At 45.7% G+C, this 23,597-nt stretch overlaps 1 pseudogene; it reads right to left on the bottom strand.

The window, feature by feature from the left end:
* LOC141219391 (dynein axonemal heavy chain 12-like) overlaps positions 1-22,915 on the bottom strand; it is a 60,265-nt pseudogene extending 37,350 nt beyond the window's left edge.
* Between the last annotated feature and the right edge of the window lie 682 nt (positions 22,916-23,597).

Raw genomic sequence — 23,597 nt, 5'->3', positions numbered from 1 at the left:
CCTCAGGGATTCACATTCTACAGGACCCCTGGACCCGACAAAGAATAAAGCACTTTATCATATTAAACCTGACAGGGCACACCTGTGAGGTGAAGACCATTTCCGGTGACTACCTCTAGAAGCTCATCAAGAGAACGCCAAGAGTGTGCAAAGCAGTCATCAAAGCAAAAGGGGGCTACTCTGAAGAACCTAGAATATAAGACATATTTTCAGTTATTTCACACTTTTTTGTTAAGTATATAATTCCACATGTGATAATTCATAGTTTTGATGCCTTCAGTGTGAATGTACAATTTTCATAGTCATGAAAATACAGAAAAATCTTTAAATGAGAAGGTGTGTCCAAACTTTTGGTCTGTACTGTATATATCCACCCATATACAGTATACATATATATACACACATATACAGTATACATATATACACACCCATATACAGTATACATATATATCCACCCATATACAGTATACATATACACACATATACAGTATACATATATACACACCCATATACAGTATACATATACACACACATATACAGTATACATATACACACATATACAGTATACATATATACACACCCATATACAGTATACATATATACACACATATACAGTATACATATATACACACATATACAGTATACATATATACACACATATACAGTATGCATATATACACCCATATACAGTATACATATATATACACACATATACCAGTATACATATATACACACCCAGTATACAGTATATATATACACACTTATACAGTATACATATATACACACACATATACAGTATACATATATACACACATATACAGTATGCATATATACACACATATACAGTATACATATATACACACATATACCAGTATACATATATATACACCCATATACAGTATACATATATATACACACTTATACAGTATACATATATACACACATATACAGTATGCATATATACACACATATACAGTATACATATATACACACATATACCAGTATACATATATATACACCCATATACAGTATACATATATATACACACTTATACAGTATACATATATACACACCCAGTATACAGTATATATATATACACACCCATATACAGTATATATATATATATACACACCCATATACAGTATACATATATACACACATATACAGTATACATATATACACATATATACACACATATACACACATATACACACATATACAGTATACATATATACACATATATACACACATATACACACATATACACACATATACAGTATACATATATACACATATATACACACATATACACACACATACCAGTATACATATATATATACACACGCCCATATACAGTATACAGTGGTGGCCAAAAGTATTGGCACCCCTGCAATTCTGTCAGATAATGCTCAATTTCTTCCTGAAAATGATTGCAATCACAAATTCTTTGGTATTATTCTCTTCATTTAATTTGTCTTCAATGAAAAAAACACAAAAAGAATTGTCCTAAAGCCAGATTGGATATAATTCCACACCAAACCTAAAAAAGGGGGTGGACAAAAGTATTGGCACCCTTTGAAAAATCATGTGATGCTTCTCTAATTCGTGTAATTAACAGCACATGTAACTTACCTGTGGCACCTAACAGGTGTTGGCAATAGCTAAATCACACTTGCAGCCAGTTAACATGGATTAAAGTTGACTCAGCCTCTGTCCTGTGTCCTTGTGTATACCACATTGAGCATGGAGAAAAGAAAGAAGACCAAAGAACTGTCTGAGGACTTGAGAAACCAAATTGTGAGGAAGCATGAGCAATCTGAAGGCTACAAGTCCATCTCCAAAGACCTGAATGTTCCTGTGTCTTCCGTGAGCAGTGTCATCAAGAAGTGTAAAGCCCATGGCACTGTGGCTAACCTCCCTAGATGTGGACGGAAAAAAAAAGTGACGAGAGATTTCAACGCAAGATTGTGCGGATGGTGGATAAAGAACCTCGACTAACATCCAAACAAGTTCAAGCTGCCCTGCAGTCCGAGGGTACAGCAGTGTCAACCCATACTATCCGTTGGCGTCTGAATGAAAAGGGACTGTATGGTAGGATACCCAGGAAGACCCCACTTCTTACCCCGAGACATAAAAAAGCCAGGCTGGAGTTTGCCAAAACTTACCTGAGAAAGCCTAAAACGTTGGAAGAATGTTCTCTGGTCAGATGAGACAAAAGTAGAGCTTTTTGGGAAAAAGCATCAACATAGAGTGTACAGGAAAAAAAAAGAGGCATTCAAAGAAAAGAACACGGTCCCTACAGTCAAACATGGCGGAGGTTCCCTGATGTTTTGGGGTTGCTTTGCTGCCTCTGGCACTGGACTGCTTGACCGTGTGCATGGCATTATGAAGTCTGAAGACTACCAACAAATTTTGCAGCATAATGTAGGGCCCAGTGTGAGAAAGCTGGGTTTCCCTCAGAGGTCATGGGTCTTCCAGCAGGACAATGACCCAAAACACACTTCCAAAAGCACTATAAAATGGTTTTAGAGAAAGCACTGGAGACTTCTAAGGTGGCCAGCAATGAGTCCAGACCTGAATCCCATAGAACACCTGTGGAGAGATCGCAAAATGGCAGTTTGGAGAAGGCACCCTTCAAATATCAGGGACCTGGAGCAGTGTGAAGTGACCGCGGGCAAGGCCACGCATTGGTATCTATGATCTGGCCCAGCAAGATCCCCACACACAGACTCTATCTTGACAACCGTATCTTTACTCGCATACATTTTTAACACAGCAAAGAAAAAAAAACAATAAATGACAACCGTAAATATGCACAGTAATAACGTGTACTGATAAGCTGACCCTCACTGTCCCTACTCACACGTTACCAGTCCTTTACTCCAGAAGGATGTGTCCCCCGTCGCAGGCCTGTCTGTCTTTGCAGGAAGGCGTCCCAGCCGGAAAAAAAACAGGAACAGCAGAATTTGCGGAAACGAAGGAAGGGATACTTCGGCCTCTCGCCAGAGGTCCCGCTTACAGTCTCTCTGATCCGGATAGAAGCTCTAGTGGGTCCCCTTATGTAGTCCACACTCCAGTAGCAGGGAGTGTAACAGCTGAATCCTTCAGCAGTGCAGGAGCTGGGGAAGGCTCCGAGGATATGGTGTCAGATAGAAGAAATCACGTTGAGAGTCTCTCCTGCGCCACACACGAGGGCCTGCACACCGTCCTGGCTCTTTTCACAGACCACAGCAGACTCTGCGCGCGCTTTTTCCTGCTTCCCACTTTGGTCACGTGACTCTCTAGGGCGGGACACAGGAGGCTCAGTCTTTTTCTCTGTCATCACACCCTGCGCAGGTGCAACCTCTGGCCACAAGGTGGCAACATCATCCTGTGTAATCACTTCTGTAACAGGCTCTATATCAATTATCACAGAACAGCCAGAGACGGCCAGCTCACTACAAGTTTGCCAAAGAAGAATGGTCTACAATTCCAGCAGAGCATTGTAAGAAACTCATTGATGGTTACCGGAAGCGGTTGTTCGCAGTTATTTTGGCTAAAGGTTGTGCAACCAAGTATTAGGCTGAGGGTGCCAATACTTTTGTCCGGCCCATTTTTGGAGTTTTGTGTGAAATGATCAATGATTTTATTTTTGCTTCATTCTCTTTTGTGTTTTTCCTTGCAAGCAAATTAAATGAAGATAATAATACCAAAGAATTTGTGATTGCAATCATTTTCAGGAAGAAACTGAGTATTATCTGACAGAATTGCAGGGGTGCCAATACTTTTGGCCAGCACTGTACATATATATATACACACACATACAGCATACATATATACACCCATATACAGTATACATATACACACATCTACAGTATACATATATATACACCTATATACAGTATACATATATACACACCCATATACAGTATACATATATACACAGTATAGATATACACACACATATACAGTATACATATATATACACACACATACAGTATACATATATACACACCCATATACAGTATACATATACACACCCATATACAGTATACATATATACACACCCATATACAGTATACATATATATATACATACAGTATGCATATACACATATACAGTATACATATACATATATACATACATATAGAGTATCTATAATATAACGGTACAAGCGTCCCTCTGTCTGAAGCCTTTATAGTCTGCGCTAGTGCGACACGCCTGCACAGTCTGGCTCCAGACTGAAGAACGCATGGAGCCGTTACAGGTAAGAGGAGTGTATGGTGCAGGAGATCACGGTATGCGTATACACTGAACACATACCGCGATCTCTGGCGCCATACTTACATACTTACCTGACCGGGATGAGCGCTACCGCGGCGCTTCTGTTCGGTCCGGAGTCCGGGGGAAGAGGGAGGCATTGAAATCGGCACATGCGCATAGCGCTATCCGGCGCCATTTTACTGAAGACACATTTGCAATGTGTCTTCAGCAAAATGGAGCCGGACAGCGTGGTATGAGCACACGCGTACTTCGGCGCCGCACTCCTCCCCCGGCCTCCAGCAGAACGGGAAACAGCGCTGGAGCACAGGGAAGAAAGGTGAGTATAAGTGTTTATTTTCTTGTATGTGTGTGTAGCATGATAGGGATGAGGGGTGCCATACATACCAGGATTGGGGGGTGAGGGGTGCCATACATACCAGGATTGGGGGGTGAGAGGACCATACATACCAGGATTGGCGGGTGAGGGGACTATCCATACCAGGATTGGGGGGTGAGGGGTGCCATGCCTACCAGGATTGGGGGGTAAGGGGACCATGCATAACAGGATTGGGGGTGAGGGGACCATGCATAACAGGATTGGGGGTGAGGGGTGCCATGCATAACAGGACTGGGGGTGAGGGGTGCCATGCATATCAAGATAGGGATGAGGGGTACCATGCATACCAGGATTGGGGATGTGAGGGGGTACCATAGATACCAGAATAGGGATGAGGGGGTACCATGCATACCAGGATTGGGGGTGAGGGGTACCATGTATACCAGAATTGGGGGGTGAGGGGACCATGCATACCAGGATTGGGGCTGAGGGGTGCCATGTATACCAGAATTGGGGGGGGACCATGCATACCAGGATTGGGGATGAGGGGTGCCATGCATACCAGGATTGGGGAATGAGGGGTGCCATGCATACCAGGATTGGGGAATGAGGGGTGCCATGCATACCAGGATTGGGGGTGAGGGGTGCCATGCATACCAGGATTGGGGAATGAGGGGTGCCAAGTATACCAGGATTGGGGGTGAGGGGTGCCATGCATACCAGGATTGGGGGGTGAGGGGTGCCATGTATACCAGGATTGGGAGGTGAGGTGACCATGCATACCAGGATTGGGGAATGAGGGATGCCATGTATACCAGAATTGGGGGGTGAGGGGACCATACATACCAGGATTGGGGGGTGAGGGGACCATGCATACCAGAATTAGGGGGTGAGGGGTGCCATGTATACCAGGATTGGGGAATGAGGGATGCCATGTATACCAGAATTGAGGGGTGAGGGGACCATGTATACCAGGATTGGGGGATGAGGGGTGCCATGTATACCAGGATTGGGGGTGAGAGGTGCCATGCATACCAGGATTGGAGAATGAGGGGTGCCATGTATACCAGGATTGGGGGGTGAGGGGACCATGCATACCAGGATTGGGGGGTGTGGGTACCATGCATACCAGGATTGGGGGGTGAGGGGACCATGCATACCAGGATTGGGGGGTGAGGGGACCATGCATACCAGGATTGGCGGGTGATGAGTGCCATGTATACCAGGATTGGGGAATGAGGGGTGCCATGCATACCAGGATTGGGGAATGAGGGGTGCCATGCATACCAGGATTGGGGAATGAGGGGTGCCATGTATACCAGGATTGGGGGTGAGGGGTGCCATGCATACCAGGATTGGGGGGTGAGGGGTGCCATGTATACCAGGATTGGGAGGTGAGGGGACCATGCATACCAGGATTGGGGAATGAGGTGTGCCATGCATACTAGGATTGGGGGGTGAGGGGACCATACATACCATGATTGGGGGGTGAGGTGTGCCATGCATACCAGGGTTGGGGGGTGAGGGGACCATACATACCATGATTGGGGAATGAGGTGTGCCATGTATACCAGGATTGGGGGGTGGAGGGACCATGCATACCACAATAGGATGGGGGCAGCACAAATACCAGGATGGGAGACCATATACCAATAAAAATGCTCGCCACCAGGGCGTAGAACGGGTTCAATAGCTAGTACATATATACACGCATATATACAGTAATACAGCATATACATACACATATATATACTGTATATACACACACACACATATATATATATATATCTGGCGACAGGGCCCCGCTGCGTCCTCTGTGTCTCTGTACAGATATAAGTGTAACACGTACTGGATCCAGCACAGGTGACAGTCTGCCATAGAGCTGACGTGCAGTACATACACTGTGTTATGGGGGCGCTCACCTGTGCGGACCCCGCGCTCCGGCCGCTACTTCTCTGCTCATATAAGGTCTCTCTTTCTGCCATTAAATAATTCGGTTGTCATGGCAGTGGAGGCGGGGCGTTGGTAGGGGGCGTGTCTGGTATAGGGCAGATTGGGGCGGGGCTGTCATGCAGTGCTTGTCTCATCGCTGTAATTTCCTGCTGATGCCACCTGGTGGACAGCATTGGTCAGTACGCGCTGAGAATGCTCACATGGTGGGGGAGGGGCAGCTTATATATGTATATACACAGTCACAATGCAGTTAGGGTTATGTTCACACAGTGTTTATTTAAACGATTTTTTCCACATTATAAAACTCAGTGTTGTCAGGAAAAGCATTGCCTGTATTTTTGATGTATGCCTCATACAAAATACATTTTTGAAGATTTTTTTTAATCTTCCATCCTATACTCGGGCACTGGCTGTATATTGTTGTGGCCCCGGGACTTGCTTAGATCCGCTGGGTGGCATTGCCAGCTGCATTGCAGTAAATGGGTGACCTGAAATCCCACATTTATCCTGTGACCAGTTAGGGACTGTTTTTTCTTAAAGAAGGGGCTCGTGTTATTAATCCCAGACAATCCATTAATGGAGTTTCCAGTAGTATAATAATGATGATTTATTCTGGGGATGGGTTATCAAGATCAGATCGGTGGGCTCCGACACGCGGCACCGGCTCTACCCATCAGCTGATTGCAGCGCTCAGATGTAAATAGTGTGAAGATTGAACATCACAGCTCCATTCACTGTACTGCGGGTCCTGCAGATCAGCTAATATTCATGTAATAGGAGCTGATCTGCAGCACCAGGGAGCGGCCACTACACAGTGACCAGAGCTGTGATGTTCAGCTCCTCAACAATGTTTACATCTGACCTCGGCCAGAGTTTCAAACAACTGAGTAGTGGAGGAGCCACGTGCCGGACCACCACAAATCTGATATTAATGAGATAACCAGGGGATAGGCCATCAATATGTTTGTCCTGGAAATTCCCTTTAAGGCCCACCTGCACATACTATGTATATAATATATATATATATGGCAAAGAGTGGGAAGGGGTTAATCAAAGGCTCATAAAACGGACAAACAACACAAATATTGGTTTTATCTTTTACACATTTGGGGTAGCCCTTAAGAGGGCCGGAGAGAGAGAGAGAGAGAGAGAGAGAGAGAGAGAGAGAGAGAGAGAGAAGAGAGAGAGAAGAGAGAGAGAAGAGAGAGAGAAGAGAGAGAGAGAAAGAGAGAGAGAGAGAAGAGAGAGAGAAGAGAGAGAGAAGAGAGAGAGAAGAGAGAGAGAGAAGAGAGAGAGAAGAGAGAGAGAAGAGAGAAGAGAGAGAGAAGAGAGAGAAGAGAGAGAGAGAGAGAGAGAAGAGAGAGAGAGAAGAGAGAGAGAAGAGAGAGAGAAGAGAGAGAGAGAGAGAGAGAGAGAGACCAAGAGAGAGGAAAAAAAAGAGAGACCCAACCAGTGCAAGGCTAAGCCGGGCAGGCGGCAGCGGCTATTTATACCCACTGCTGATCTCTGATTGGTGGAAGATCTGGGTGTGGCTGCTCTCTGATTGGTGGAAAATCTGGGTGTGGCTGCTCTGTGATTGGTTAGCATTATGACCTCACAGTGGCGATGACTCATACCTCCTGGGTGGTTCTTCTGGGCGGTTCTGTTTTCTGACTGGTGGAAATTCTAATCAGCATTATGACCTCACAGTGGCCGAGACTCATGTTTCATGGACTGTTCTATCTGGGTGACCTGATACATGCTGATCTCTGATTGGTGGAAATTCAAGTCATCTTCATGACATCACAATCAGCATGTTATTACTGCTGAGATGTTCAGTTTTTTCCTAAATTTCCTATGTTTTGTCCTAATTTATTAGCACATATATACCACTCATTCCTACAATAAAAGGATCAGGAAACCACTCTGAAATCAATATCCTACAATTTACCCCAACAGCAAAAAAACAACTATACACAAAATACCAAAAGATATATCAGATTATTAATGAGCAAATAAAAGACACAATCACATAAAAATAATTTTTAGAAAGGTGTAGAAAAAATGCTGTAAAGTAAGAACGCTTCAAAAATAGAAATGTTAATGATTTATTTAATCAATTAACAAAATACAAGTGAATGAACAAACGAAAAATCTAGATCCAATCAATATTTGGTGTGACCACCTTTTCACTTTAAAACAGCATCAATTCTTCTAGGTACACCTGCGCAAAGTCAGGGATTTTGTAATAATACAGTCAGGTGTCTGGTCATACACCATGGCAAGACTGAGCAAGAATACACAAGGAAGTTATACTACATCAGCAAGGTCTCTAAGGCACAAATTTCAAAGCAGATTGAGGGTTTAAGATGTGTCATTCAAGCACTTATGAAGAAGCACAAGAAATTGTGCAACGTTGAGATCAGTAGATGCAGTGGTCGGCCAAGGAAACTTAGTGCAGCAGATGTATGACACATTATGGTTACTTTCCTTCAAAAGCGGAAGATGTCCAGCAGTGCCATCAGCTCAGAACTGGCAGCAACCAGTGGGACTCAGCTTCACTCATCTACTGTTCAGAGAAGACTGGCCAGAAGTTCTCTTCATAGCAGAATTGTGGCGAAAAAGCCATCTCTTCCACATCAAAACAAGGCCAAGTGACTCAACTATGCATTAAAACAGAGGAACCAGGGTGTAGAAAATTGGCAGGATGTGCTCTGGACGGTTGAGTCAAAATATGAAAAATGTTGTTATTACAGAAGAGATTTTGCTCACTGAAGGGCTGGAGAGCAGAACAATAATGAGTGTCTGTGGGCAATAGTGATGCATAAGCACGGTGGAGGGTCCTGTAAGTTTGGGGCTGCATTTCAGCAAATGGAGGTGGAAATTGAGTCAGAATTATTGGTTCCCTCAATGCTGAGATATAGAGGTAGATACTTATCCATCATGCAATATCATCAGGGAGGTGTCTGATTGGATCCAAATGTTTTCTTCAGCAGAACAACAACCCCAAACGTACAGCCAATGTCATTAAGAATTATCTTCAATGTAAAGAACAAGGAGTCGTGGAAATGATCTGGTCCCACCCAGTGGAGTAACTAGAGTCTGATAGGCCCCCACCTGCATGTTGGTCAGATGTATGGGCCCTTGTAGCGTTCTGGATGCTATAAAGATATATGTGTTCTCTCCCTATGTAGTAATGTCCCCCATCCTGGCTCCTTCTTGTAATAATCTCCCACATGCTGGGCCTTATGCTTTAACATTTTCCCCCACCTGTGCCCCTGTCTGGTAATGTCCCCATTCTCGCATCATTTCCTTCATTCTGGTTTAATGTCCCCATCCTGGTATAGTGTCCCCATTCTGATATAATGTCCCCATTTTGGTATCATGTCTCTAACCTGGTATAATATCCCCCATGCTGGTGTAATGCTCCCAATTCTGCTATAATGTCCCCAAAGCCGGTATAACGCCCCACATCCTGGTATAGTATCTCCAGTTCTGTCATTATGTCCCCCATGCTGCTATAATATCCCCCATACTGGTATAATATCATCATTGTGATATAATGTCCCCCATCCTGGTATAACCTCATCATTGTGATATAATGTCCCCATTCTGATATAGTGTCACCCATCCGGGTATGGTGTACCCCATTCTGGTATAGTGTCCCTTATTCTGGTATAATGTCCCCAATTCTGGTATAATTTCCCCATTCTGATATAATGTCCCCATTCTGATTTAATGTCCCCCTTCCTGGTATATTGTCCCCATTCTGATATATTGTCCCCATTCTGATATAGTGTCCTTCATCTTGGTAAAATGTCCCCATACTAGTATAGTGTCCCCATACTGGTATAATGTCCCCATCCTGGTATAATGCCCCCCCATCCTGGTTTAATGACCATCATACTGGTTTAATGTCCCTCGCCCTGGTTTAATGTTCCCCATCCTGGTACAATGCACTCCATTCTGTTACAGTGTCTCACATTCTGGCATAATGACCTAATTCTGATATAATGTCCCCATTCTGGTATAATGTACCCATTCTGGCATAATGTCCCCCATCCTGGTATGGTATCTACTGAGCTGCCATCCTGGGGATGGGTTATCAATATCAGATCGATGGGCTCCGACACGCGGCACTGGCTCTATCCATCAGTTGTTTGCAATGCTCAGATGTAAATAGTTTGAAGATCTGAACATCACTGCGCCATTCACTGTACTGTGGGTCCTGCAAGTCAGCTAATATTCATGCAATAGGAGCTGATCTGCAGCACCAGGTAGCAGCCACTACACAGTGACCAGAGCTGTGATGTTCAGCTCCTCAACAAAGTTTACATCTGACCTCTGCCAGAGTTTCAAACAACTGAGTAGTGGAGGTGCCACGTGCGGGACACCCACAAATCTGATATTAATGAGCTAACCAGGGGCCTTTAAGGCCCACCTGCACATACTATGTATATAATATATATATATATATATATGGCAAAGAGTGGGAAGGGGTTAATCACAGGTTCATAAAACGGACAAACAACACAAATATTGGTTCTATCTTTTACACATTTGGGGTAGCCCTTAAGAGGGCCGTTGGGTCAAAGAGATAGAGAGAGAGAAGAGAGAGGGGAGGGAGAGATACCGGGAGATACCAAGAGGGAGAAAAAAAGAGAGACCCAACCAGTGCAAGGCTAAGCCGGGCAGGCTGCAGTGGCTATTTATACCCACTGCTGATCTCTGATTGGTGGAAAATCTGGGTGTGGCTGCTCTCTGATTGGTGGAAAATCTGGGTGTGGCTGCTCTGTGATTGGTCAGCATTATGACCTCACAGTGGCGATGACTCATACCTCCTGGGTGGTTCTGTTTTCTGACTGGTGGAAATTCTAATCAGCATTATGACCTCACAGTGGCCGTGACTCATGTTTCATGGACTGTTCTATCTGGTTGACCTGAAACATGCTGATCTCTGATTGGTGGAAATTCAAGTCATCTTCATGACATCACAATCAGCATGTTATTACTGCTGAGATGTTCAGTTTTTTCCTAAATTTCCTACGTTTTGTCCTAATTTATTAGCACATATATACCACTCATTCCTACAATCAAAGGATCAGGAAACCACTCTGAAATCAATATCCTACAATTTACCCCAACAGCAAAAAAACAACTATACACAAAATACCAAAAGATATATCAGATTATTAATGAGCAAATAAAAGACACAATAACATAAAAATAATTTTTAGAAAGGTGTAGAAAAAATGCTGTAAAGTAAGAATGCTTCAAAAATAGAAATGTTAATGATTTATTTAATCAATTAACAAAATACAAGTGAATGAACAAACGAAAAATCTAGATCCAATCAATATTTGGTGTGACCAACTTTTCACTTTAAAACAGCATCAATTATTTCAGGTACACCTGCGCAAAGTCAGGGATTTTGTAATAATACAGTCAGGTGTCTGGTCATACACCATGGTAAGACTGAGCAAGAATACACAAGGAAGTTATACTACATCAGCAAGGTCTCTAAGGCACAAATTTCAAAGCAGATTGAGGGTTCAAGATGTGTCATTCAAGCACTTATGAAGAAGCACAAGAAAATGTGCAACGTTGAGGTCAGTAGATGCAGTGGTCGGCCAAGGAAACTTAGTGCAGCAGATGTATGACACATTATGGTTACTTTCCTTCAAAAGCAGAAGATGTCCAGCAGTGCCATCAGCTCAGAACTGGCAGTAACCTGTGGGACTCAGCTTCACTTATCTACTGTTCAGAGAAGACTGGCCAGAAGTGGTCTTCATAGCAGAATTGTGGCGAAAAAGCCATATCTTCCACATCAAAACAAGGCCAAGTGACTCAACTATGCATTAAAACAGAGGAACCAGGGTGTAGAAAATTGGCAGGATGTGCTCTGGACGGTTGAGTCAAAATATGAAAAATGTTGTTGTTACAGAAGAGATTTTGTTCACTGAAGGGCTGGAGAGCAGTACAATAATGAGTGTCTGTGGGCAATAGTGATGCATAAGCACGGTGGAGGGTCCTGTAAGATTGGGGCTGCATTTCAGCAAATGGAGGTGGAAATTGGGTCAGAATTATTGGTTCCCTCAATGCTGAGATATAGAGGCAGATACTTATCCATCATGCAATATCATGAAGGAGGTGTCTGATTGGATCCAAATGTTTTCTTCAGCAGAACAACAACCCCAAACGTACAGCCAATGTCATTAAGAATTATCTTCAATGTAAAGAACAAGGAGTCCTGGAAATGATCTGGTCCCACCCAGTGGAGTAACTAGAGTCTGATAGGCCCCCACTTGCATGTTGGTCAGATGTACAGTACAGACCAAAAGTTTGGACACACCTTCTCATTTAAAGATTTTTCTGTATTTTCATGACTATGAAACTTGTACATTCTCACTGAAGGCATCAAAACTATGAATTAACACATGTGGAATTATATACTTAACAAAAAAGTGTGAAACAACTGAAAATATGTCTTATATTCTAGGTGTTATGTTCTGCTACCAGAGCTAAGGAAAGAGAGGAGATCTGTCCCTACGATAGAACTCAGCTTTATCCCTACGATGTAACAGGGGACCTGATCCTGCGATCAGACCTGCTAAAGTCCTACGCTAGTCTGTACGGAGACCTATAGATGTGGGGAAGGAATGCCTACAAGTACTAAGGACTGGGAGGAAAATGGGACACCTCCTAACAGAAATAGTAGCAGACAGACAAACAAACAAAATATATAGAACACTGAGGTCCGTAGACCAAGCAAACTAACAGAGTTAGATACAGAGCACAGGCTAGCTAGAAAGTAGTTATACAATGAAGTCCAGCAAAGCCAGAAGGGCGGAGCAGGATTAAATAGGCCAACAAGGTCATGTGACCAGCAAAGAAAAAAACCTAAGAGCAAGGTTCTAACAGTACCCCCCCTTCTAAGAGGATCCTCCGGATCCCCTAGGACCAGGCTTATCAGGAAATCTCCTGTGAAACGCTCTGATAAGTCTGGACGCGGAAACATCATCTGACCTCACCCAAGAGTTATCCTCGGGTCCGAAACCTTTCCAGGCCACAAGATACTGCAAACTACCTCTATACCGTCTAGAGTTAAGGATGCGAGAAATTTCATATTCCCCGTCCTCCACCACCGGAGGAACAGAGGCAGAGGCGTCACCATCCGACACAACAGCTTTTTTTAACAGAGACATGAAATACCGGATTAATTCTCCAGGAGGTAGGAACCTCCAACCTAACAGCAGATTGGTTGACAACCTGAAGCACCTTAAAGGGCCCTACAAACTTGGGACCCAATTTCTTAGAAGGAATCCTCAACCGCAGATTCCTAGAGGACAACCAAACCATGTCACCAACAGCGAACAAAACCTCCTGTCGTTTCCTATCAAAGTAGTCCTTAGATTTTCTGTTGGCCTCCTGAAGATTACCACGCACATCCGTCCAAACTCTCTCCAAATCACCGGAAAAATTCTCCTCCTCAGGCACGGCAGATCCCAACTTGGAGAACGACCCAAACGACGGATGTCTCCCAGAACAACAAAAAAAAGGCGAACAACCAGCAGAAGAAGATGTATGATTGTTCAGAGCAAATTCAGCAAGTGGCAGAAACTCAGACCACCCCTCTTGATTGTCTGCCACAAAACAACGCAAGAACTGCTCAACATCCTGGTTTTTCCTTTCTGTCTGGCCATTAGATTCAGGATGATATCCGGACGAGAACGATAAATGAACTCCCAACCTGTCACAAAAGGCACGCCAAAAACGAGCCACGAACTGAGGACCCCTATCAGAAACAAAGTCAGTAGGAACGCCATGAAGTCTGACAATTTCCTTGACAAAGGCCTTAGCGAGAGTTTTAGCGCAGGGCAGTTTGATGAAGGGAACCAAGTGACACATCTTGCTAAAACGGTCCACGACCACCCAGATGACAGTAAAACCCTCAGAGGGGGGAAGGTCAGTTATAAAGTCCATAGCCAAATGTGTCCAAGGAGCACTGGGAACCTCCAAAGGACAAAGCAACCCCGCAGCAGGAGTATGTGAGGACTTAGATCTAGCACATATAGTACATTGACGCACCCACTTAATGACTTCCTTCTGCCATCCAGGCCACCAAAAACTGCGACCCACCAGTCGCTTGGTCTCAGAGATTCCGGGATGACCTGCCAACCGAGATTCGTGACACTCAACAAACAAATCTCTCCTAAAGGTCCCAGGCACAAACAACCTCCCATGAGGAGTGTTAGATGGGGCATTCTCCTGTGCTTTAAGAATCTCATCTTCCAAAACGGAGTCCAAAGCAGCTATCACAACACCTTCTTGTAAAATGTTCTCCTCTTTCTCAGCACCGACTATGGGAGAAAAACTGCGAGACAAGGCATCCGCCTTAACATTCTTAGTACCAGGGATGTAAGTAACGGAGAAATTAAACCGCGAGAAAAACAGTGCCCACCTAGCCTGACGGGCATTCAAGCGCTTGGCAGCATCAAGATATATCAGATTTTTATGATCCGTAAGAACTTGAACGGGAAATTCCGCACCTTCCAAGAAGTGGCGCCAGTGTTCAAATGCGAGTTTAATAGCCAATAATTCCCGATTACCAATATCGTAATTCAGTTCAGTCTCCGAAAATTTTTTTGAAAAAAAGGCACAGGGATGTAATCCATCCCCGTTATCCTGAGACAATACTGCGCCAACCCCCACAGAGGAAGCATCAACCTCAACCAAAAACGGCTTAGTCACATCAGGCTGCATAAGGATGGGAGCAGAGGTGAACCTCTCCTTGAGATACACAAAAGCTTCAATGGCCTCAGAAGACCACTGAACCGCATCAGCACCTTTCCTGGTGAGATCAGTCAGAGGTTTGACAATACTAGAAAATTTTTTTATGAATTTTCTGTAATAATTGGCGAAACCTAAAAACCTCTGTATCGATTTCAAACCAATAGGCCTAGGCCATTCCTGTACAGCTTGAACTTTAACCGGGTCCATCTCAAAACCTTCGCTGGAGATAATGTAACCCAAAAAACTAATTCTCTGTACAGCGAACTCACATTTCTCCAGCTTAACAAAAAGCGAATTGTCCATTAACAACTGTAATACCTCACGTACGCTCCGCCAATGAGACTCCAGATCCGGCGAATAAATCAAAATGTCATCCAAATACACAACCACATTTTTGCCAATCAAAGGTCTAAGGATGTCATTAATAAGATTCTGAAAAAATGCAGGAGCATTAGTAAGACCAAAAGGCATAACCAGATTCTCAAAATGACTCACAGGAGTGTTAAAAGCAGTCTTCCATTCGTCACCCTCCTTCATGCGCAACAGATTGTATGCCCCCTTAAGGTCAATTTTAGAGAACCACTTGGCCCCCATTAACTGGTTAAACAGATCAGGAATCAATGGCAGTGGGTAAGGATTGCGTACAGTAATTTTGTTAATCTCACGAAAATCCAGACAAGGACGTAAACCGCCGTCCTTTTTTTTTACAAAAAAAAATCCAACCGCCACAGGAGACTTAGAGGGCCTAATGTGACCGGCGGCCAAACTTGTCTGTATGTATTCCTCCAAAGCCTTCCTCTCAGGAATAGTAAGGTTAAATAAACAACTTTTAGGAAGAGTCGCTCCAGGGACAAATTCAATAGAACAATCATAGTCTCTATGGGGAGGCAAAACCTGCGATTCCTTCTCAGAAAAAACTCTCCAAAAATCCTGAATAGGAACAGGCAATTCTCCCCTATCCAAAGCTGCAATACGCCCGTTACAACACTTGTCATAACATTTATGGCTCCAGGATTTAATTTCACTGGTAGACCAATCCAGTACAGGATTGTGAAATTTTAACCAGGGCAATCCCAATATTACTGGAGAAGGCAAGTTATTCAAAACTACCAAATCCAATTTCTCATGGTGAACACCATTAATAGTGAGAGGAAATTCACAGACCTTGAGAGTAATATTCTTCAAAGGGGAACCATCCACAGAAACCACAGCAATGGGGGATGATAAAGGTTCGGGTTTTAAATTGAGTCTTTCCAAGAATCCCCCATCAATTACATTCAGAGTAGACCCACAATCAACAAACACCCGAAATTCCATTAATTTTTCCTGAGCAATCGTGGAAGCAGCTAAAAATACACCCTTGGAATTTAAACAGGCAATACGGGCATGACTGACCATGTTTTTTCTTTCTTCATACGAAGCTCACAGCCTTTAATCAAATGACCAGATTTTCCGCAATAGAAACACAAGCCTTCAGAAAATCTACGGTCTTTTTCTTGAGAGCGAGGTGCCACCGATCCAATCTCCATCGGTTCACCACTGTTAGTACACACATTCTCATAACCAGAAACTGACATAGCAGAGGATTTGCTCTCATTAACCCTTGCACGCAGTCTCCTATCCACCCGTATAGCTAATTGCATAGCCTGTTGCAAATCTTCAGGTGTAGGATAAGCAATTAGCAGGTCTTTAACCCTTTCATTGAGCCCAGCAAGAAATAGACTTTTCAGAGCAGAATCGTTCCACCCTGTTTGAGTAGACCAACGACGGAAATGAGTACAATATTTTTCCACATTACCTGATTCCTGTTTCAAACGTCTCAACTCAGTCTCAGCTGATGCGACACGGTCAGGATCATCATATAATAGTCCCAAAGCAGAAAAAAAACTATCCACTGATCTGAAGCATGTATCACTAGGTTGCAAAGAAAAGGCCCACTCCTGAGGCTCTTTGCGCAAAAGTGACATTATGAACCCTATGCGCTGGGATTCATCCCCAGAGGACTTGGGTCTCAAACAAAAATACAATAAGCAAGCATTTTTAAATGAAAAAAATTCTCGGTGTTCACCAAAAAATAAATCCGGCAAACATACCTTAGGCTCCAAGAAATGTGCTCCAGGACAGTTACTCACGTGCTGACTGAGCTCGGCCACCTCCAGAGAGAGTCCCTGCAGGCGTTTAGCCAAATCCAGAACCGACACCATGATGGAACAGAAAAATCTTTCCTTAGAGAATTTGCAGGCTGGACTTACTGTTATGTTCTGCTACCAGAGCTAAGGAAAGAGAGGAGATCTGTCCCTACGATAGAACTCAGCTTTATCCCTACGATGTAACAGGGGACCTGATCCTGCGATCAGACCTGCTAAAGTCCAAAGCTAGTCTGTACGGAGACCTATAGATGTGGGGAAGGAATCCCTACAAGTACTAAGGACTGGGAGGAAAATGGGACACCTCCTAACAGAAATAGTAGCAGACAGATAAACAAACAAAATATATAGAACACTGAGGTCCGTAGACCAAGCAAACTAACAGAGTTAGATACAGAGCACAGGCTAGCTAGAAAGTAGTTATACAATGAAGTCCAGCAAAGCCAGAAGGGCGGAGCAGGATTAAATAGGCCAACAAGGTCATGTGACCAGCAAAGAAAAAAACCTAAGAGCAAGGTTCTAACACTAGGTTCTTCAATGTAGCCAATAATAATTGGACACAATGGCCAACGATGTCAGCAGCCATCCATCCTTGACTGACTGATCACGTCCACGAGTCAACATGCTGTAAACCTGTCATGATGAGTGAGCCGATAGATAAGTTCCTGTCAGGGTGAGGGGCAGCATCCTATCACAACATATAGTTGCCCTGAGACATCTGAATGCATCGGCTTTCCTTTATGCCATTCATCAAACATGTCGTATATTTTGTGTATAGCGAGTCACAAGCCTCGCACTGCTCTGCGTCTTATCATTTGGTTCTATGAGCTGCAGTAAAACGTGACGTATATTCCAGGTGCTGACGATAACAATGCCGGTGCAGCCAGCATAGCGGTGGGCTCAGAAGATCAGCTTTGGAAAATGTTCCTCTTTACTCTGTCGCCTCATTGGGGGACACAGGACCATGGGTGTTATGCTGCTGTCCACTAGGAGGCGACACTAGGTTTAATCTAAAAAAGATTAACGGTGGCTCCTCCTCTGCAGTATACACTCCTGGACAGCGTCAATCATCTTCAGTTTTTGCTTAGTGTCGCAAGGAGGCACACCTAAAGATTTTTACTCCATTTTTTTCCGATTTTTTTCCTTTTTTCAACGGAATTACAGATGGAGATAAGTGGGTCTCCGGAGAGACTCCCGGCATGGCTCCTTCCTCTGCCCCCTTCTAGGGGTGCACAGTTGAAGTCGAGACATCTCCCTACCATGTCGCTCCTTCCCAATCCCTCAGGTGTTGGTTCGAAGTTGAGAACCCCCTCCTTCCCCAATTCCTTTTGGTCTCTGTGTTGAGGTCGAGGCGAGAATTACAGCCCCCTGACGGTGACGACAGCCCCCTGACGGTGACGGCAGCACCCTCCCTAATCCCCCTCTGGGGTTATTAGGTTGAGACACCACAGGTAGGGTCTGTGCAGGCAGCAATATACAGCTCCCAGTAGCTGATGCTCTGCACCAACTTCCAGGAATCACAGCTCTGCTGCAGACTCCTGCTGGGGCCGGGGGACAGTGCAGGCAGATAGGCATCAGAGACAAAGGCTAGTCTTAGCTCTGTCTCTCTGCTGGCACCAGCACTCTGGTGCCTCAGGGGGACCCTTTAAGGGCCCCCCCTTAAGCTAATACCCCCACCGCCTTCACTGCCATTAAAACCGGGGGGGTCCGTTTCAGATCCGGCACCCCCCCAGACTCCTGCGCCAGCCTGGAGCCCTTTTGGGCATAGATTATAAATTTAGACCGCGGCTCCGGCCTAGCCGAAGCTGCCGCCCCCCGGGCCGGAGGACCAATATGACACTACACAGTCTCATAGAAGGGGCGGAGATGAACTGAAAGGGCGTGCTTTCCAGCATACTGCCGCCCCTTTCAGCGCTCCACCCACCTTCTTCTCCGCACTCCGGCGGCCATTATCTACTGAAGGAGCGTTAACCCTTCAGTTACCGGTCGGCAGCTAGTCTCCGGGGGGCACAGGATCGCGGATGTAAACGGCGCTGGACTTCAAGAGGCACACTAGTGGGGTAAGATCACAGCTGGAGTCTCTCACTCGGCTGTGAATTCTATAAGCTTCTCTGCATTGCTGGCCCCCTCTGCATAGCCACCCCTGTATACTATACCGGGCTCAAAATCCAAGAGAACCAGGCAGGATTGCTATTATGCACTCTGTACAGCCTGCAGTAATACTCTCCCTAGTGGCAGCACGTATCCACATTGCCAGGACTGCAGGCAGACTGCTGCGCCAGAGCCCCATGAAGCACTTGCCAATACTTCGGTGCCTAATACCACACCGGAATGGGTCACTCAGATGTCGCAATCTATGATGCAGTCTATAGATAATCTCACATCCACATTGCTTCAGGCTTTGCAGACTCATGCCTCGGCTATGAACACTACTCAGCAAAGGGAGAGTTCCAATCGGGGACATGATGGCACGGTCACATCCACGTCTAGATCAGGACACAAGCGAACTCACAGGTTACGTTCATTTGCGTCATCCCATACCCACACGGTCGTCCCCTTCCAGTGAGAGACACCGTACTCCCAGCTCATCTAGACCGTCCCCTGACAGGGACAGGCAACGTAGATCCAAACAACCATCCCTGACCAGAGAAGGCCTCCGCTCCGGTTCTCCCAGCAGGAGACGCCTTAGTGATACTCAGGATTCGGAAGATATCTGTGATTCCGACTCAGACAAGGAAACCGAAGGGTCCCTAATTCCTATTCCCCCTGGCAATACAGTGCTAGTTGATGATTTAATCTCATCCATCCATCGGGTGCTGGACATCTCCGATGCACCCCTGGAGACACCAGGACATAAGATTTCCTTTGAAGGAATCCTGAAACCGCCTAAGGTCTTCTTTGACCACCCAGAGTTTAATGCGATCCTTAAAAAGCAGTTCTCACAACCTGAGAAAAAGTTTACTAATCGCAAATATCTGGAGGCGCGGTACCCCTTTCCACAGGAGGTCACCAAACAGTGGACAGCTCCACCTGAAGTGGATCCCCCAGTCTCCAGACTAGCAGCACAGACACTCCTTTCACTGCCAGATAGCTCAACCCTCAGGGACACAGCCGACCGGCAGGTGGAACGCATGGCTCGTTCAATTTTCGAGGCCGCAGGGGCCTCCCTGGCTCCCGCGTTCGCCTCAGTTTGGGCTGCCAAGGCAATCTTGGCCTGGGCCTCCAAAATTTACAAACTGGCCTACAAGCATCTACCCCTGAACTGTCGGACCAAGCGGCTCAAATAGCAGTTGTGGCAGATTACATGCTCCATGCAGCTCTGGATTCTTCAAGGGGTGCAGCCGGGATAGCATCAAACGCCATCACGATTCGGCGTATCCTCTGGCTGCGGGAATGGAAAGCTGATGCAGCTTCAAAGAAGTCCCTCACACACCTCCCATACCTCAGTGGTCGGCTTTTCGGTGAACAGTTGAACACAATGATATCCAACACCACCGGGGGTAAGAATACCTCTCTCCCCCAACTAAAGCCCAAACATACACTTACAAAAAGCGCAATCAAGCACGATACCGATCCTTTCGGAACTCTTCCGGCTGGTCTGTCTCGCAACCAGCACAGAATAACAACCGTGCTCCACTTAAGGACAACTCGAGGTCGACGCAAAAGTCGGACAAGACCTGGCAATCAAGGGCAAGCCAGTCAAAATTTAAAGGAGGAAAATCTCGTATTTCCTCCTCATCATGACTCACGAACTCCGGAAGACACCCCATCTGTAGGCGGCCGTCTTTTGCTCTTTCACCAAGTCTGGCTGCCTATTACAGAGTACAGGTGGGTCAGGGAACTAGTGTCTTCAGGATACAAAATAGAGTTCACTTCCAACCCGCCAAACAGATTCTTTCTGTCTGTTCCCCCAAAACCCCCAGCCAAGGCTCGTGCCTTCCACCATGCGGTTTCCTCGCTTCTTTAAGCAGGTGTCATAGTATCGGTCCCCACGGCCGAACGCTTCCAAGGGTTCTACTCAAATTTATTCGTAATCCCCAAAAAAGGAGGCAGCGTACGGCCCATATTGGACCTAAAACAGCTCAACAAATATGTACGGGTACGTCATTTTCACATGGAGTCCCTTCGGTCCATCATTGCGTCCATGGAGAAGGGAGAATTTCTCGCCTCCATAGACATTCAAGACGCATACCTACATATACCAATTACGCCCGCTCATCAGAGATTTCTGAGGTTCGCAATCAACCAGGAACACTACCAGTTCGTGGCTCTCCAGTTCGGACTCGCCACGGCTCCCAGAGTGTTTACCAAGGTCATGACAGTCACCATGGACATCCTGCACTCCAGAGGCATAATAGTCGTTCCATCTCTGGACGATCTCCTCATCAAGGCTCGAACCTTCAAGGACTGCGAAATCAGCGTCTCAATCACAATCGACATTCTGAGTCATTTGGGCTGGTTAGTCAACTTAAAAAAGTCATCACCAACCCCGAGTCAGTCTCTGACCTACTTGGGAATGTTATTCAACACCCTCAAGCGTCTGGTACTCCTCCCCAAGGACAAAGCACTACCTCTCCGTATGGGAGTCCGCACCCTACTTCGCAAACCCCCTTGGTCTCTCCGGTTTGCCATGAGAGTCCTTGGCAGGATGGTGGCGGCAATAGAAGCGGTCCCATTTGCCCAGCTTCACCTCAGGCCTCTCCAACTAGCCATCCTCAAGTCATGGGACAGAATCCTTTTTCTCTCGACAGGGAGTTTCACTAACAAAAGGAAAATCCTTTCTCAAGGGTCAATGGAAAGTTCTAACCACCGACGCGAGCCTGACGGGTTGGGGTACGGTACACCTACACCACAGAGCACAGGGCAAGTGGTCCCCAACAGAAGCGACCATGCCCATCAACATCTTGGAAATTCGTGCCATTCTCCTGGAGTTGAGAGCCTTCTATCATTTATTGGCAGCCTCTCACATCAGAGTACTGTCGGACAATGCCATAGCTGTGGCATATGTAAATCACCAAGGGGGGACCCGCAGTGCCCAGGCGATGCGAGAAGTGACACACATTCTCCACTGGGCGGAAGACACAGGTTCTGTTCTCTCTGCGGTCCACATTCCGGGTGTGGACAACTGGGAAGCAGACTTCCTCAGCCGGCAAGGAATGGACTCGGGAGAGTGGTCTCTCCATCCAGAAGTTTTTCACCAGATCTGCCATCACTGGGTGACTCCGGACGTGGACCTAATGGCATCCCACTTCAATGCCAAAGTCTCCAACTTCATGACCAGAACACACGACCCTCGGTCGCTGGGAGCGGACGCCCTGGTTCAGGACTGGATTCAGTTCCAGCTCCTGTACATCTTTCCACATCTTCCCCTGATATCCAGAATGGTGAGGAAGATCAAGCAAGAAGGAGTTCCAACCATTCTCATCGCACCAGACTGGCCCAGACGTACGTGGTACGCTGACATCGTGCAGCTTACAGCAGACGTCCCCTGGCGTCTCCCCAACTGCCCAGATCTTCTGTCACAAGGCCCGTTCTACCACCAGAACTCAGGGGCCCTCAATTTGACGGCATGGCCATTGAGACCTTGGTTTTAACCCAGTCAGGGTTCTCGCCTGACGTCATCAAAACCATGATCAGAGCACGAAAGCCAAACTCTGCAATGATTTATTACCGTACCTGGAAAGCTTTCTTTACCTGGTGCGATTCTCGTGACCAGACCCCATTCCCTTATTCCCTCCCCAGGGTACTTGGGCTTCTCCAATCGGGTCTGGAGGCCAAACTGTCTCTGGGCTCTCTTAAGAGCCAGGTGTCAGCTCTCTCTGTGCTCTTTCAGATGCGCATTGCTAACAAGCCGCAAGTAAATGCATTTCTTCAGGGGGTTTCCCGATTGGTTCCTCCCTACAGACGGCCACTATAAACGTTGGATCTCAACCTGGTGCTGACAGCATTGCAGGAAACACCTTTTTAACCCCTTAGGGAAGTCTCACTCCGCCTTCTATCCCAGAAAGTGGTTTTCCTAGTGGCAATCACCTCGCTACGTAGGGTGTCTGAACTCACAGCACTCTCCTGCAGACAACCCTTCCTGGCTTTTTACCAGGACAAGGTAGTTCTCCATACGGTTCCATCCTTCCTTCCGAAGGTTGTGC

This window comes from Phyllobates terribilis, unplaced genomic scaffold (assembly GCF_046119375.1).
Source record: "Phyllobates terribilis strain yellow unplaced genomic scaffold, ASM4611937v1 Scaffold_267__1_contigs__length_2608826, whole genome shotgun sequence".
Classification (NCBI taxonomy): domain Eukaryota; kingdom Metazoa; phylum Chordata; class Amphibia; order Anura; family Dendrobatidae; genus Phyllobates; species Phyllobates terribilis.
This window is presented reverse-complemented; position numbering and strand designations above follow the sequence as displayed.